The sequence below is a fragment of the Oncorhynchus nerka genome, linkage group LG9b (assembly GCF_034236695.1).
Source record: "Oncorhynchus nerka isolate Pitt River linkage group LG9b, Oner_Uvic_2.0, whole genome shotgun sequence".
Classification (NCBI taxonomy): domain Eukaryota; kingdom Metazoa; phylum Chordata; class Actinopteri; order Salmoniformes; family Salmonidae; genus Oncorhynchus; species Oncorhynchus nerka.
The window spans coordinates 32,270,677-32,284,987 of NC_088424.1; the positions used below are offsets into that span (position 1 = coordinate 32,270,677).

The 14,311-nt window shown below is 40.4% G+C and overlaps 2 pseudogenes; both read right to left on the reverse strand.

Moving 5' to 3' along the window:
* Window positions 1-6,641: 6,641 nt before the first annotated feature.
* LOC135565699 (zinc finger and SCAN domain-containing protein 2-like) lies at window positions 6,642-9,338 on the reverse strand (annotated as a pseudogene).
* A 96-nt stretch (window positions 9,339-9,434) lies between these two features.
* On the reverse strand, window positions 9,435-14,224 carry LOC115114627 (zinc finger protein 672-like; annotated as a pseudogene).
* Window positions 14,225-14,311: the final 87 nt, after the last annotated feature.

Here is a 14,311-nt window from a genome sequence, read left to right on the forward strand (position 1 = left end):
GAAAAGAATACCATGACAATTATTTTCTCTCCAAAAGATGACAAAATACAGGTCTCCAGCATCAATCATTTCACAACAGTTATGAACACACTTCTTTAAAAGCTCAAGCTTCAAACATAGGATAACTACAATTATAGACATTTTTCAATCATGTAACTGGAATTCTAAACAGATTTCAAAGTCAAGTAAATCACTGAATCAAGTAAACACTTATTTATCCCCTCAAGTCCTCTGGACCTTGTTGGCAGGTGCATTGTCTTTCCTAAGGTGGCTTAACTTTAGATAATTGAACTGTCTTTACAGGTTTGGAATTCAGAGGTGCAGAGGTGTAGCACAATTTATTGTAATGAGCTAAGGTTTACAGTAAACCGATGGCATGGTTGCACTTTCCCTGGCCAGCTTTGCAGTTGTATTTAGTCTCCATGAAAAATTGACTTTCAGAGGAGAACTCCACCTGGGGGGAAAAAATAGAGACTTGAGTTAGACAAGTTGGCCTAATATTTATTTCAATACACCATAAGGGTCACAGACAGAACAGAATGATATGGATTGTCCATACAATTCCGTAATGCATGAACTTATCCAGGCTGTATCATATCCGGCCGTGATTGGGAGTACCATAGGGCAGTGTACAATTGACCTGGGGTAGGCCATCATTGTAAATAATAATTTGTTAACTGACTTGTCTAGTTAAATAAAGGTTCAATTGTTATTATTCTTTTCTTTTTAACTTAGGCTAAAACAAAGGAGAAGCCAAAAGGAGAACAATGCATAACAGAGTACTTGCCTGAAATGAATATCAAAAAGGTTTGATTATTGCATAGATTTACGGATTTTCAACAATGTTTTTAAAGACTACAAAGTATTGTTATTGTAACTTTCTGGTAGGGCCAAAATTATTCAATTCGGTATATTAAATCTAATTAAATCCATAAACATTTGCATTTCAGCAGCGTGTTTAGCAAGCAGATTTGAAATCATGTTGCGAATTGAAACAGGTTGAACTTGAATACAAAGGCATGTCATTTCAGAGAAAGTGGCTATTAATTATTTTAACAATATATTATTCTGGATGCAAATAAAAATGTTCTACATTTGACACACATATCGCACAGTTCGTGGCATTTTAGCGCACGACTAGAACACATACCACCACAATTCGAATCTTGCATCCAAACTCATTATCCGGATTATTCTAAAGTAATCTTATCCTAATTTGCACGTAGAAACTGACATATTCAACTGACACCCACATTTACCTAACTGACCAGCAAACTACATGAATTATGTACGGCTCATTATTTCACATTGAGCAAAATCGTTCGTAAATTCAATCTGGAGTGCCAGAGCGCACTCTGGGTGTTCGTAAATTCAGAGCGTTAGGCTCTTTAGAGCATTCAGAGCGCACACAGGATGCGTTCTGACCTCACAAACTCTAATGTTGGCAAACTTGCTAGCTACTTCCAGACACAAATGAGAGAACACCTCACTGACCATTTTAATCACTTTAATAATGTTTACATATATTGCATTACTCATCTCATATGTACAGTTGAAGTCAGAAGTTTACATACACCTTAGCCAAATACATTTAAACTCAGTTTTTCACAATTCTGACATTTAATCCTAATAAAGTCTGTTTTAGGTCATTTAGGATAGGAATAATTTAGGAATAATAGTAGAGAATGACTTATTTCAGCTTTTATTTATTTCATCACATTCCCAGTGGGTCAGAAGTTTGCATACACTAAATGAGTATTTAGTAGCCTTGCCTTTAAATTTAGGGTCAAACATTTCAGGTAGCCTTCACAAGCTTCCCACAATAAGTTGGGTGAATTTTGACCCATTCCTCCTGACAGAGCAGGTGTAACTGAGTCAGGTTTGTAGGCCTCCTTGCTCGCACACACTTTTTCAGTTCTACCCACAAATGTTCTATATGATTGAGGTCAGGGCTTTGTGATGGCCACTCCACCTTGACTCTGTTGTCTTTATGCCATTTTGCTACAACTTTGGAAGTATGCTTGGGGTCGTTGTCCATTTGGAAGACCCATTTGCGAGCAAGCTTTAACTTCCTTACTGTCTTGAGATGTTGCTTCAATATATCCACATAATTTTCCAGCCTCATGATGCCATCTATTTTGTGAAGTGCACCAGTCCCTCCTGCAGCAAAGCACCCCACAACATGATGCTGCCACCCCCGTGCTTCACGGTTGGGATGGTGTTCTTCGGCTTGCAAGCCTCCCCCTTTTTCCTCCAAACATAACGATGGTCATTATGGCCAAACAGTTCTATTTTTGTTTCATCAGACCAGAGGACATTTCTCAAAAAAGTACGATTTTTGTCCCCATGTGCAGTTGCAAATCGTAGTCTGGCTTTTTTAATGGCGGTTTTGGAGTAATGGCTTCTTCCTTGCTGAGCAGCCTTTCAGGTAATGTCGATATAAGACTCGTTTTACTGTGGATATAGATACTTTAGTACCTGTTACCTCCAGCATCTTCACAAGGTCCTTTGCTGTTGTTCTGGGGTTGATTTGCACTTTTCACACCAAACTACGTTCATCTCTAGGAGACAGAACGTGTCTCCTTCCGGAGCGGTATGACGGCTGCGTGGTCCCATGGTGTTTATACTTGTGTAATATTATTTGTACAGATGAACGTGGTACCTTCAGGCGTTTGGAAATTGCTCCCAAGGAGGAACCAGACTTGTGGAGGTCTACAATTTGTTTGCTGATTTCTTTTGATTTTCCTCTTTGTCAAGCAAAGAGGCACTGAGTTTGAAGGTAGGCCTTGAAATACATCCACAGGCACACCTCCAATTGACTCAAATTATGTCTATCAGAAGCTTCGAAAGACATGAGATCATATTCTGGAATTTTCCAAGCTGTTTAAAGGCACAGTCAACTTAGTGTATGTAAACTTCTGACCCACTGGATGTGTGATACAGTGAATTACAAGTGACATAATCTGTTTTGACAATTGTTGGAAAAATTACTTGTGTCATGCACAAAGTAGATGTCCTAACCGACTTGCCAAACTATAGTTTGTTAATTAACAAGAAATTTGTGGAGTGGTTGAAAAACGAGTTTTAATGACTCCAACCTAAGTGTGTGTTAACTTCTGACTTCAACTGTCTATACTGTATTTTATACCATCTATTGCGTCTTGCCTATGCCGCTCGGTCATCGCTCATCCATATATTTATATGTATATATTCTTATTCCATCCCTTTACTTAGATTTGTGTGTATTAGGTAGTTGTTGTGGAATTGTTAGATTACTGTTAGATATTACTGCACTGTCGGAACTAGAGGCACAAGCATTTCGCTACACTTGCAATAACATCTGCTAACCATGTAAATGTGACCAATAAAATGTGATTAGATTTGATTTTACTCGCCCTAGCAGAGCTGGATAGGCTGTTTTCATGTTATCCAGAGCGTTGATGACTAACTGGGCTGCAAGCAATAATTGAATTACACTTTTTTTGCAAACATTTACTGACACCGGCCATATTCAATGGGTGTTGAGCGCTCATAAATAAATCTGTTATTCTGCACTCTGGCACACTCAGACGAGAGTGGTCTGAAATCGGAGTAGATAGCCAGAGGGAATTTAAGAATGCACCCTACACCTGCCTCACTCAAAGATGGTAAGCACAGCCACAACAAAACAGGAAACATTAGCTAACTACTTAGCTACAAAGGTTGGATGTAGCAATAGCTGAAAACATTCAGCAATAGTCAAATAAGACATGTTAAAATGGCAACTTTACACCTTTTTCAGCCTACGTACGACATTACGTTAGCCAACTGCTGTAAACAGTAGCTACCGAGCTAGCAACAAACTGTCTGCAAAAAAACCCCACATATACATAATCTTACCTTGTACATCGTGAACGTAACCCTCGATCCAGTAACTGTAACCTTTCAGTTGGACTGCCTTGAGCCGTCTTCATCTGCCCATTTATTGATATAAGTCGATGTATGAGAGCATAAGTTGTTCTGGATGACTGTGTGATCATGTTCTCCGTAGCCAATATAAGACCTTTAAACAGGTCAACATTCACAAGGTCGCAGGGCCAGACGGATTTCCAAAACGTGTACTCCGAGCATGCGCTGACTAACTGGCAAGTGTCTTCACTGACATTTTCAACCTGTCCCTGACCGAGTCTGTAATACCAACATGTTTGAAGCAGACCACCATAGTCCCTGTGCCTAAGAACACCAAGGTAACCTGCCTAAATGACTACCGACCCGTAGCACTCACATCTGTAGCCATGAAGTGCTTTGAAAGGCTGGTCATGGCTCACATCAACACCATTATCCCAGAAACCCTAGATCCACTCCAATTTGCATACCGCCCCTACAGATCCACAGATGATGCAATCTCTTTTGCATTCTACACTGCCCGTTCCCACCTGGACAAAAGGAACACCTATGTGAGAATGCTGTTCATTGACTACAGCTCAATGTTCAACACCATAATGCCCACGAAGCTGATCAGTAAGCTAAGGACCCTGGGACTAAACACCTCCCTCTGCAACTGGATCCTGGATTTCCTGACGGGCCGCCCCAGGTGGTAAGGGTAGGTAACAACACATCTGCCACACTGATCCTCAACACAGGGGCCCTTCAGGGGTGCGTGCTTAGTCCCCTCCTGTACTCCATGTTCACCCATGACTACATGGCCAGGTACGACTCCAACACTATCAAGTTTGCCATGACAACAACACAACAGGCCTGATCACAGACAATGATGAGACCTGGCAGTGAGGTGCCAGGATAAAAAAAAAAACTCTCCCTCAACGTGATCAAGACAAAGGAGATGATTGTGGACTACAGAAAAAGGAGGACCGAAAACGCCCCCATTATCATCAATGGGGCTGTAGTGCAGCAGGTTGAGCTTCAAATTCCTTGGTGTCCACATCACCAACAAACTGTCATGGTCCAAACACACCAAGACAGTCGTGAAGAGGGCACAACAACGCCTATTCACCCTCAGGAGACTGAAAAGATTTGGCATGGTCCTCAGAGGGTGGTGCGTACGGTCCAGTACATCACTGGGGTCAAGCTTCTTGCCACCCAGGGCCTCTATACCAGGCGGTGTCAGAGGAAGGCCCAAAAAATTGCCAAAGACTCCAGCCACCCTAGTCATAGACTGTTCTCTCTGCTATCGCACGGCAAGTGGTACCAGAGCGCCAAGTCTAGGTCAAAAAGGCTTCTTGACAGCTACCCATACTATTTGCATAGTCCCCACCCCCATTTTTACGCTGCTGCTACTCTGTTTATTAGCCATCCATAGTCACTTTATTTCTACCTACATGTACATATTACCTCAATTACCTCGAATAACCGGTGACCCCGCACATTGACTCGGTACCTGAACCCACTGTATATAGCCTTGCTACAGTTATTTTATTGTTGCTCCTTAATTATTTGTCATATATAATATTTTTTTAAACTGCTTTGTTGGTTAAGGGCTTGTAAGTATGCATTTCACTGTAAGGTCTACACCTGTTGTATTTTGCGCATGTGACAAATAAAATTTGATTTGAACAGTTTTAAACTAGCCCACGCCATTGTTTTGACTAGCAACTTCCGGTGGTTTCCCACGTCAGCCTCGCTAAGTTTTGTAGACTTTACCTTTTGCAAAAGAAATCGCAGTTTAGGAGCGCAAAGGCGTATCGAGTTATTGCACATGCGCACTTCAGAGTAGGCGTTCCCTAACGGATATATGCAGACGCATACTAAAACGTGCCAATAAGATATCACTAGTGCATGCTTGGCTCTGCCCACTATGACTAATTTGTTTCCTTTAGAAACGACAAGTTGTGTTCTATCTTTGTTTAGTTATAAAAATATTTAGTTGTATTATTCCTTTTACGTCGTTTGTGAGCTTATCAACGACGTAAAAGGAATAATACTGCATTCTTGCGGCCGGTTGGGGTAGTCTAGTCTGCATGTAGGGCAGCCATATCTATTGACATTTTTTTTTTTTTTTTTTTAAATGTTGATAGTAAAATGTCTTCTGTTTTAAGTAAATAGATATAGCTACATGTACGGGAGAGTGCAGTGCTGTGGCTCACATGGTTATAAATGCATTTAAAGTCTACAGTGGCTTCAGAAAGTATTCATTTTCTACATTTTGTTGCGTTAAAGCCTGAATTTAAAATGGATTAAATTGACATTTTTGTCACACATACCCCATAATGTCAAAGTGGAATTATGTTTTTTTTGTTTTATGTATTGAGTCAATACATATTCAACTCCTTTGTTATGGCAAGCCTAAATAAGTTCAGGAGTAAACATTTGCTTAACAAGTCACGTAATAAGTTGAATGGATTAGTGTTTAACATGATTTTTGAATGCCTAGCTCATCTCTGTACTCAACACATACAATTATCTGTAAGGTCCCTAGACGAGCAGTGAATTTCAACCATAAAGACCAGGGAGGTTTTCCAATGCCTTGCAAAGAAGGGCACCTATTAGAAGACGGGTAAAAAAAAAGCAGACATTGAATAACACTCTGAGCATGGTGAAGTTACTCATTATACTTTGGATGGTGTATCAATACACCCCCCAGTCACTACAAAGATATAGGTGTCCTTCCTAACTCAGTTGCTGAAGAGGAAGGAAACCGCTGAGGGATTTCACCATGAGGCCAATGGTGACTTTAAAACAGTTACAGAATTGATCAACAACATTGTAGTTACTTCACAATACTAACATAAATGACAGAGTGAAAATGAAGCCTGTACAGAATTAAAAATATTACAAAATATGCATCCTGTTTGCAATAAGGCAGTAAAGTAAAACTGCAAAAAAATGTTTGAAAGAAATTAACTTCATGTCCTGAATACAAAGCATTATGTTTGGGGCAAATCCTTCACATCACTGAGTACCACTTCATATTTTCAAGCATGGTGGTGGCTGCATGTTATGGGTATGCTTGTCATCGGCAAGTAATAGCGATTTTTTTAGGATAAAATTGTAATAGAGCTAAGCACTGGCAAAGTCCTAGAGTAAATCCTGGTTGTCTGCTTTCCAACAGACACTGGGAGACAAGTTCACCTTTCAGCAGGACAAAACACCTAAAACACAAGGCCAAATATACACCGGAGTTGCTTACGAAGACGACATTGAATGTTCCTGAGTGGCCTAGTTACAATATACTTAAATTGGTTTGAAAATCTATGATCAATGATCAACAACCAACTCGACAACCTTGAAGAATTAAAAAAATAATAATCTGCATATATTGTACAGCTCTTAAGGACTTATCCAGAAAGACTCACAGCTGTAATCGTTGCCAAAGGTAACTCAGGTGTGTGAATACTTATGTAAATGAGATATTTCTGTATTTCATTTTCAATAAATCAAACATTTCTAAAAACATGTTTTCACTTTGTTATCATGGGGTAAAGTGGGTAGATGAGTGAGAAAAAATATCAATTTAATCCATTTTTAATTCAGACTAACACAAAATATGTAAATCGAGGGGTATGAATACTGTCTTTGAGGCACTGTATATGCATTTAAATGCACAATGCACTGTGGTAAAATACAAAACACTTTCTTCAACCATTCATAACTCAGTTTATATATGATCAAATATTGTCATTAATATTGTCATTTCCATTCTCCACACAACCTAATGAAACCATTCTGAAACGGTGGTATGGTATTTACTTAAGGAAAATGGATATAACTTGTATGACACACAGCTGGGGAACAAGGTCGATAAACCAGTTTCATGTAAACTTAATTTCATTATATACTCACAGGCCAGTTTAAAAAGGTACACCACAGCATTCACAAAAAATGGATCGCTCCTAAAGACAGTGGCTTGCTATATAAAAGCAGGCAGACCGGAGGCATTCAGTTCATTTGCTCTTAACTGACTTACCTAGTTAAATAAAGGTAAAATAAAAGTTACCATTTGATTGCATGTTAGAATGGCCAAAACAAGTGACCCAAGCGACTTTGAGCGTGGTATGATCATCTGTGCCAGGAGCGCTGGATCCAGTATCTCAGAAACGACAGCCCAACTGACTTGCCTAGTTAAATAAAAAAAAAAGAGGAAAAGCTTGTCAAAAATTCTAAAAACTTCTGTATTGTATTTTTCACATAGAAAGTGTTACTATGTAATTATGAACTATTTGTTCCATCTGGTCTGAGACAACATTAAACTTGTGTGTGGATACCCAGGGTATGCGGGTGCCCCGTACTATGACACTGGACTCTTTCCTATGTGAGTTTTCTGATGTGACTTCATACCAGAACACTGGGGGAAGCATTTCCCACACTGTGTGCACTTGTAGGATTTCTCCCCACTGTGGATCACATCTGATCAGGTTGCACTGCTGGGTGAAACTCCTGCCACACTGTTCGCAGGTGTACGGTTTCTCTCCGGTGTGACTCCGGAGGTATTCTTTGAGCTGGCCTCTCGGTGGTGCCGCCTGATCTCCACTGAGTCCTCATTCTCTTCACCATGTTAAAACTACTGTGACTCAGGCTGTATCCAGAGAAGGTGGAGGTGGTGGCCATGTTTGACCCTGTCATGCACTCACTCAATCTCACTGCTCTGTCCCTCTGGCATCTGTTGTCTAGTCTCATCAGCCAATGTCCTGACATGTATTTTCATGTGTTTTGCGGCACTGAACATGTTAGCATGTGGTTTCCATATAGAGTGAAGCGATGGCCCTACATCATCTGTCATAGTACTCTTCTGTGGAATGAAAGGAGAAATCTGGGTGGTCATCAGGGTCAGTGTCTCTGCCTGGATCCACAGAGGTCAACAGCTGCCCACCAGACTCATCCATAACAAACAGGTCAGGTCCTGCCAGGGTCGTGGTCTGTTTCAGCTCCTCATCCTTCACCAGGTCTAGTGAGTCCTCGTCCTCGGCTGGCCGGTGCTGCTCTGTACTGAACACCTCTGTAGATGCGAGCCGGGGTGTTCCTGGTTCCTCTGGACAATCAGAATTGGGGTAATGTTCCACTGAGTGTTCAGAAGATATGTTGGGTTGTGTGATGAAGTCCTCATCACGGTGCTGTTGCTCAAAGGATGGTGGTTTCCCAGGCTTGAAACCAGATTCTAAAGATTTGGGCATAAATATTAAGAAACATTACAAATGTTTTTTTTTGCCCAAATCTTTAGAATTTAGGACTACAAGCGAACTAGAACAAAGTCTCGTTGTCTGGCAAATATTGTGTATCTAATAATAAGATGAAAGAAGTATCATACAAACTCATTCACAGAATCTACCCTCTAAAGACCATTATTGTACAGATTCAAAATTGCTATTGATAACAAATGTGTATTTTGTGGTTGTGACCCTGAGACTCTTGACCATTTATTTTGGGACTGTTATGTTACAAGATTTTGGAGTGAGTTATATTTTATTTTAAGAAAAATTGCAAATTATATGGACCCCTGATTTAACTTTCATTGTTAGTTTATTTTTCATGGCAGATTCTTTATCCATAAAATGAAGCAGGCAGAGAACAAACCTCTCTTCACATTGTTATGGAAAGAATTGAAACATTTTGAAATTATCTGTAAGTGTAAAAACAAAAAAAGCAATTACGTACCATAAAACTTTCAAACGCAACATGTAACAATTTCAAAGATTTTACTGAGTTAAGAGTTCATATAAAGAAATCAATCAATTGACAATTTATTTTATGAATCTGTGGATTTCATCATGACTGGGAATACAGATATGCATCTGTTGGTCACAGATTCCTTAAAATAAATAAAAAAGGCAGGGGTGTGGATCAGGAAAACCATCAGTATCTGGTGTGACCACCAATTTACTAACATTTCTGAAAATGGATATAGTGTTTTGGAATAAAACTCTTCATATACACTCCCCTATGTATTTATTTATAAAGTGAAGCTAAAACTTTTCATTTGGCCCTATACTCCATTTTGGATTTGATATCAAATGTTTTATGAGGTGACCTTTTATTTGAGGGTATTTTCATACATAACTTCTTTACCATTTAGAAATGTATGACCTTTATCTAGTCGCCCCCATGAAAGTTTCATAAGGATTTGGAAAAATTTACTTAGAGTATTACATTGTCAAACATTTAGTATTTTGTCCCATAGTCCTAGCACGCAATGACTACAAACATGCATGCTTGTTGGAAACATTTGCATTTTTTGTGTTTGGATCAAAAATGTGTCAATAAAGCAGTGAATTGGGAGCATAAACAGTGTGAAGGGCCTTCCTCATCTGCACATGTATTCTTTCTTAGCCCAGCACATTTAAGGATGTGCGTATGCCCAACTTTTCTATCACCATTATGTTGTGCCCAATAGAATTTAAAAGTAAATAATGTAGTGTCATTTTGGAGTCATTTTCATTGTAAATTAGAATATATTGTTTGTTTTTAAACAAATAGATTATTATTTTATAAGTGAGGAGTCGATAACAGTCAAACATGAACACCATTTTACCTTCTGTACCACATTTACCCATAAAGTGTTACAGAAAGAACTATGCAAGTATGAACTATTTGTTCCATCTGGTCTGAGACAACATTAAACTTGTGTGTGGATCCCCAGGGTATGTGGGTGCCCCGTATTGAGACACTGGACTCTCTCCTATGTGAGTTCTTTGATGTGACTTCATACCAGAGCGCTGGGGGAAGCATTTCCCACACTGTGTGCACTTGTAGGGCTTCTCCCCACTGTGGACTACAGCATGTCTGATCAGGTTGCATTGCTTGGTGAAACTCCTGCCACACTGTTCACAGGTGTACGGTTTCTCTCCGGTGTGACTTCGGAGGTGTTCTTTTAGCTGCCAGAAACGCGGGAAGCTCTTCCCACAGAAGGTGCAGCTGAAACGCCTCTCGGTGGTGCTGCCTGATCTCCACTGAGTCCTCATTCTCTTCACCATGTTAAAACCACTGTGACTCAGGCTGTATCCAGAGAAGGTGGAGGTGGTGGCCATGTTTGACCCTGTCATGCACTCACTCAATCTCACTGTTGCTTCTGAAGCCCTGTATTGATGCTGCCTTGGCTGTAGAGCTAAACTATTTCCATCATTATTTGAGTTCAGCGTCTCACTGCTCTGTCCCTCTGGCATCTGTTGTCTAGTCTCATCAGCCAATGTCCTGACATGTCTTTTCACATGTTTTGCTGCACTGAACACGTTAGCATGTGGTTTCCATATAGAAGAGTGAAGCAACGGCCCTACATCATCCCTCATAGTAGGAACAGATGACAGCCCACTATGAGATGGGAAAATTGAGATATTATGAGAGTACTCTTCTGTTGAATGAAAGGAGAAATCTGGGTGGCCATCAGGGTCAGTGTCTCTGCCTGGATCCACAGAGGTCAACAGCTGCCCATCAGTCTCATCCATGACAAACTGGTCAGGTCCTGCCAGGGTCATGGTCTGATCCAGCTCCTCCTCTTTCTCATTCTTCACCATCACTAGGTCTAGTGAGTCCTCGTCTGGCCGGTGCTGCTCTGTGCTGAACACCTCTGTAGATACGAGCCGGGGTGTTCCTGGTTCCTCTGGACGATCAGAATTGGGGTAATGTTCCACTGAGTCTTCGTGAGATATATTGGGTTGTGTGATGAAGTCCTCACCACAGTGCCGTTGCTCAAAGGATGGTGGTTTCCCAAGCTTGGAACCAGACTCTAAAGATTTGGAGATAAACATAACAAAAGACCCTTAACAGTTGCAAAATATGACTGCTTTAGAACTGACTGTGTGTACGTGCACTCCATATGCCAGAACATAAAACACCACAGTCTTCAATAGACAGACAGCAGTACCCCCTATGGTCACACCCACCCTCTCCAGTGATCCTGAACTCTTCCTGAGGGTCAGTCTTCCACACGTCCTCTGCTGTCTCCTCATCTTTGATCAGTATGGGTTCAGTCTCCACTCTCTGCTCCACATCAGTAGGCTGTAACAGAAACTGAGGTTATTACTCTGGAAACACCATGTCTAATGCTTTTCATACTCATGAATCACACAAAATAAGTAAATTGTCCTGATATTCCAATATCAGAACTGTCATTGTAAAATGTGATGTATCACACCTTGGGTTGAGAGTCCCCTTCAACAGCCATCTCTCCGCCTCTCCACTGTGAACTACTTCTCTGCTTGTTCAAAACTATCTTGACTGGATATGAAGATCTCTCTGGTGCCATGGGATAAAACACGGGGAAATACTAGTAATTGTATTCAGTCAACTATTAGGGCTATTAACACATTTACGTGTTGCATATGCAATCAATTTAACATGAATAACATCAACTACCTTTTCTCCTGACTCGTCCTCGTGTCTTCTTCAGCTCGCTCTCCATCATTTGACACTTCCTTTTCAGTACATCAATATCTCGCTGGCTTTGGATAACTTCCATGCGTATAACAGCACAGCTATCATCTACACGATTGTTTATTTCGGCTACCGCTGCTTTAGCCAATACCTCCATAATGGATATAAACTGCACCTGAAAATTGCAGCTGGCCATCTTGTCCAGCCCAAATTACAGATTTGTATTATCTGTGTGAAGTAAAGTCTACAATTTCCAAGCTAATGTTCAATAAACAAGCCGTAAATGTCGATAAATTAAAACAACGCGTGATGCGTGCGCAATTGCACTTCCGTTCAACAACTCGTGACCTAAGTATTTATTACCGTAAATATGAGATTGCAACAAACCTTCAAAATTGTTAGAATTAGCACAACAAATAGCAGGGTCTATTATAGTCTGCATGTAGGATAGCCATATCTATTGACCAAAAAAGACGCCGTTTTAAAGAATTCAGATCGTAAAACGTATTAGTCAATACAAGATATAAGACATGTAGTGTAATGCAGTGGCGCACATGGTTATTACAGGTCATGAACAATACATGTTTTTCATGAGATTGGATGGTAATTTGGATGAAACCTGATCATGTATGATGACCAAAGTATGAAAAAAAATACTGTTGGTTCTACATTGATACAATTTGATCATAAAGTTACTGGTCCCTTCCTCCATGTCAAACACTTGGATTCAGGAGGCACGCTTATTGAGAAGGGTGCAATTGCGCCCTGTGATTTGGAGTGTTCATGCATTTGAGCATTCCTGATAAACCCCACAGAAGTAGGGTCGGGCACTGTTTTTCCCGAGTTCCATTAACGAGGGCAGGCGGGAGCGAAGTACACTGTGTACTAGTTTAGATAGTTTGTCAATGACTCCGGTACACGGAATGAGGGGACTAGTTAGTACATGATATCGCTAACTATCAAGATAGCTGGTACACGGTGTCACCCGAGCGGGAGGCGGAGACAATCGGGAGACAGATGCAGTAATGCCCACATGCAGGAACACCCCAAATTGTGACCTGCAGTTTCACAGAGGATTATTAAAGGAATAGGGTGACATCGCCCTAACTCTCATTTTAATACACCAATGGTAACATGATATCCTCTTACCTAATTTACATAAGTATCGCCTTGTAACCAACAGGCATTTCTCTACACCCGCGATAACCATCTGCTGAACACGTGTATGTGACCAATACAATTTGATTTGAACATTGGAAAACGCGTGTTTGCGGATGGGGTGCTAGATAGCTATATAACCTCACAGTGGAGGTCATAATACCCATAAAACCTAACAGGGAAATTGTTCCAATTGCTATTTCCACCATTCATTTTTCCCATAGGGAATTTTAGAAAAACTTAAAATAAGGGCAGTGTTTGGTGTAGGCTTACCCTGGCGTGACATTTTGAGAACCAAATACATCTATGACTTTTATCAAATATTCAGCTCGATTTACTCTCAGATTCAAAAATGCTAATAAGCATCAAAGACATCATGCAAGACTACAAATCTCTAGCTGACATATCTAGCTGACACCAAGAAGGAGAGTGATGTCGTACTGCATCAGATGACCTGGCCTCCACAATTACCAGACCTCAACCATACAGAGTAAGTCGCTCTGGATAAGAGCGTCTGCTAAATGACTTAAATGTAAATGTAAAATGGTTTGGGATGAGTTGGACCGCAGAGTGAAGGAAAAGCAGCCAACAAGTGCTCAGCATATGTGGGAACTCCTTCAAGACTGTTGGAAAAGCATTCCAGGTGAAGCTGGTTGAGAGAACACTAAGAGTGTGCAAAGCTGTCATCAAGACAAAGGGTTGCTACTTTGAAGAATCTAAAATAAACAAATCAAAATACATTTTTATCACACTTTCTTGGTTACTACGTGATTCCACGTGTTATTTCATAGTTTTGCTTTCTTCAATGTAAAAAAAAAAAAGTAAAAAAAAAGAAAAACCCTTGAACGAGTAG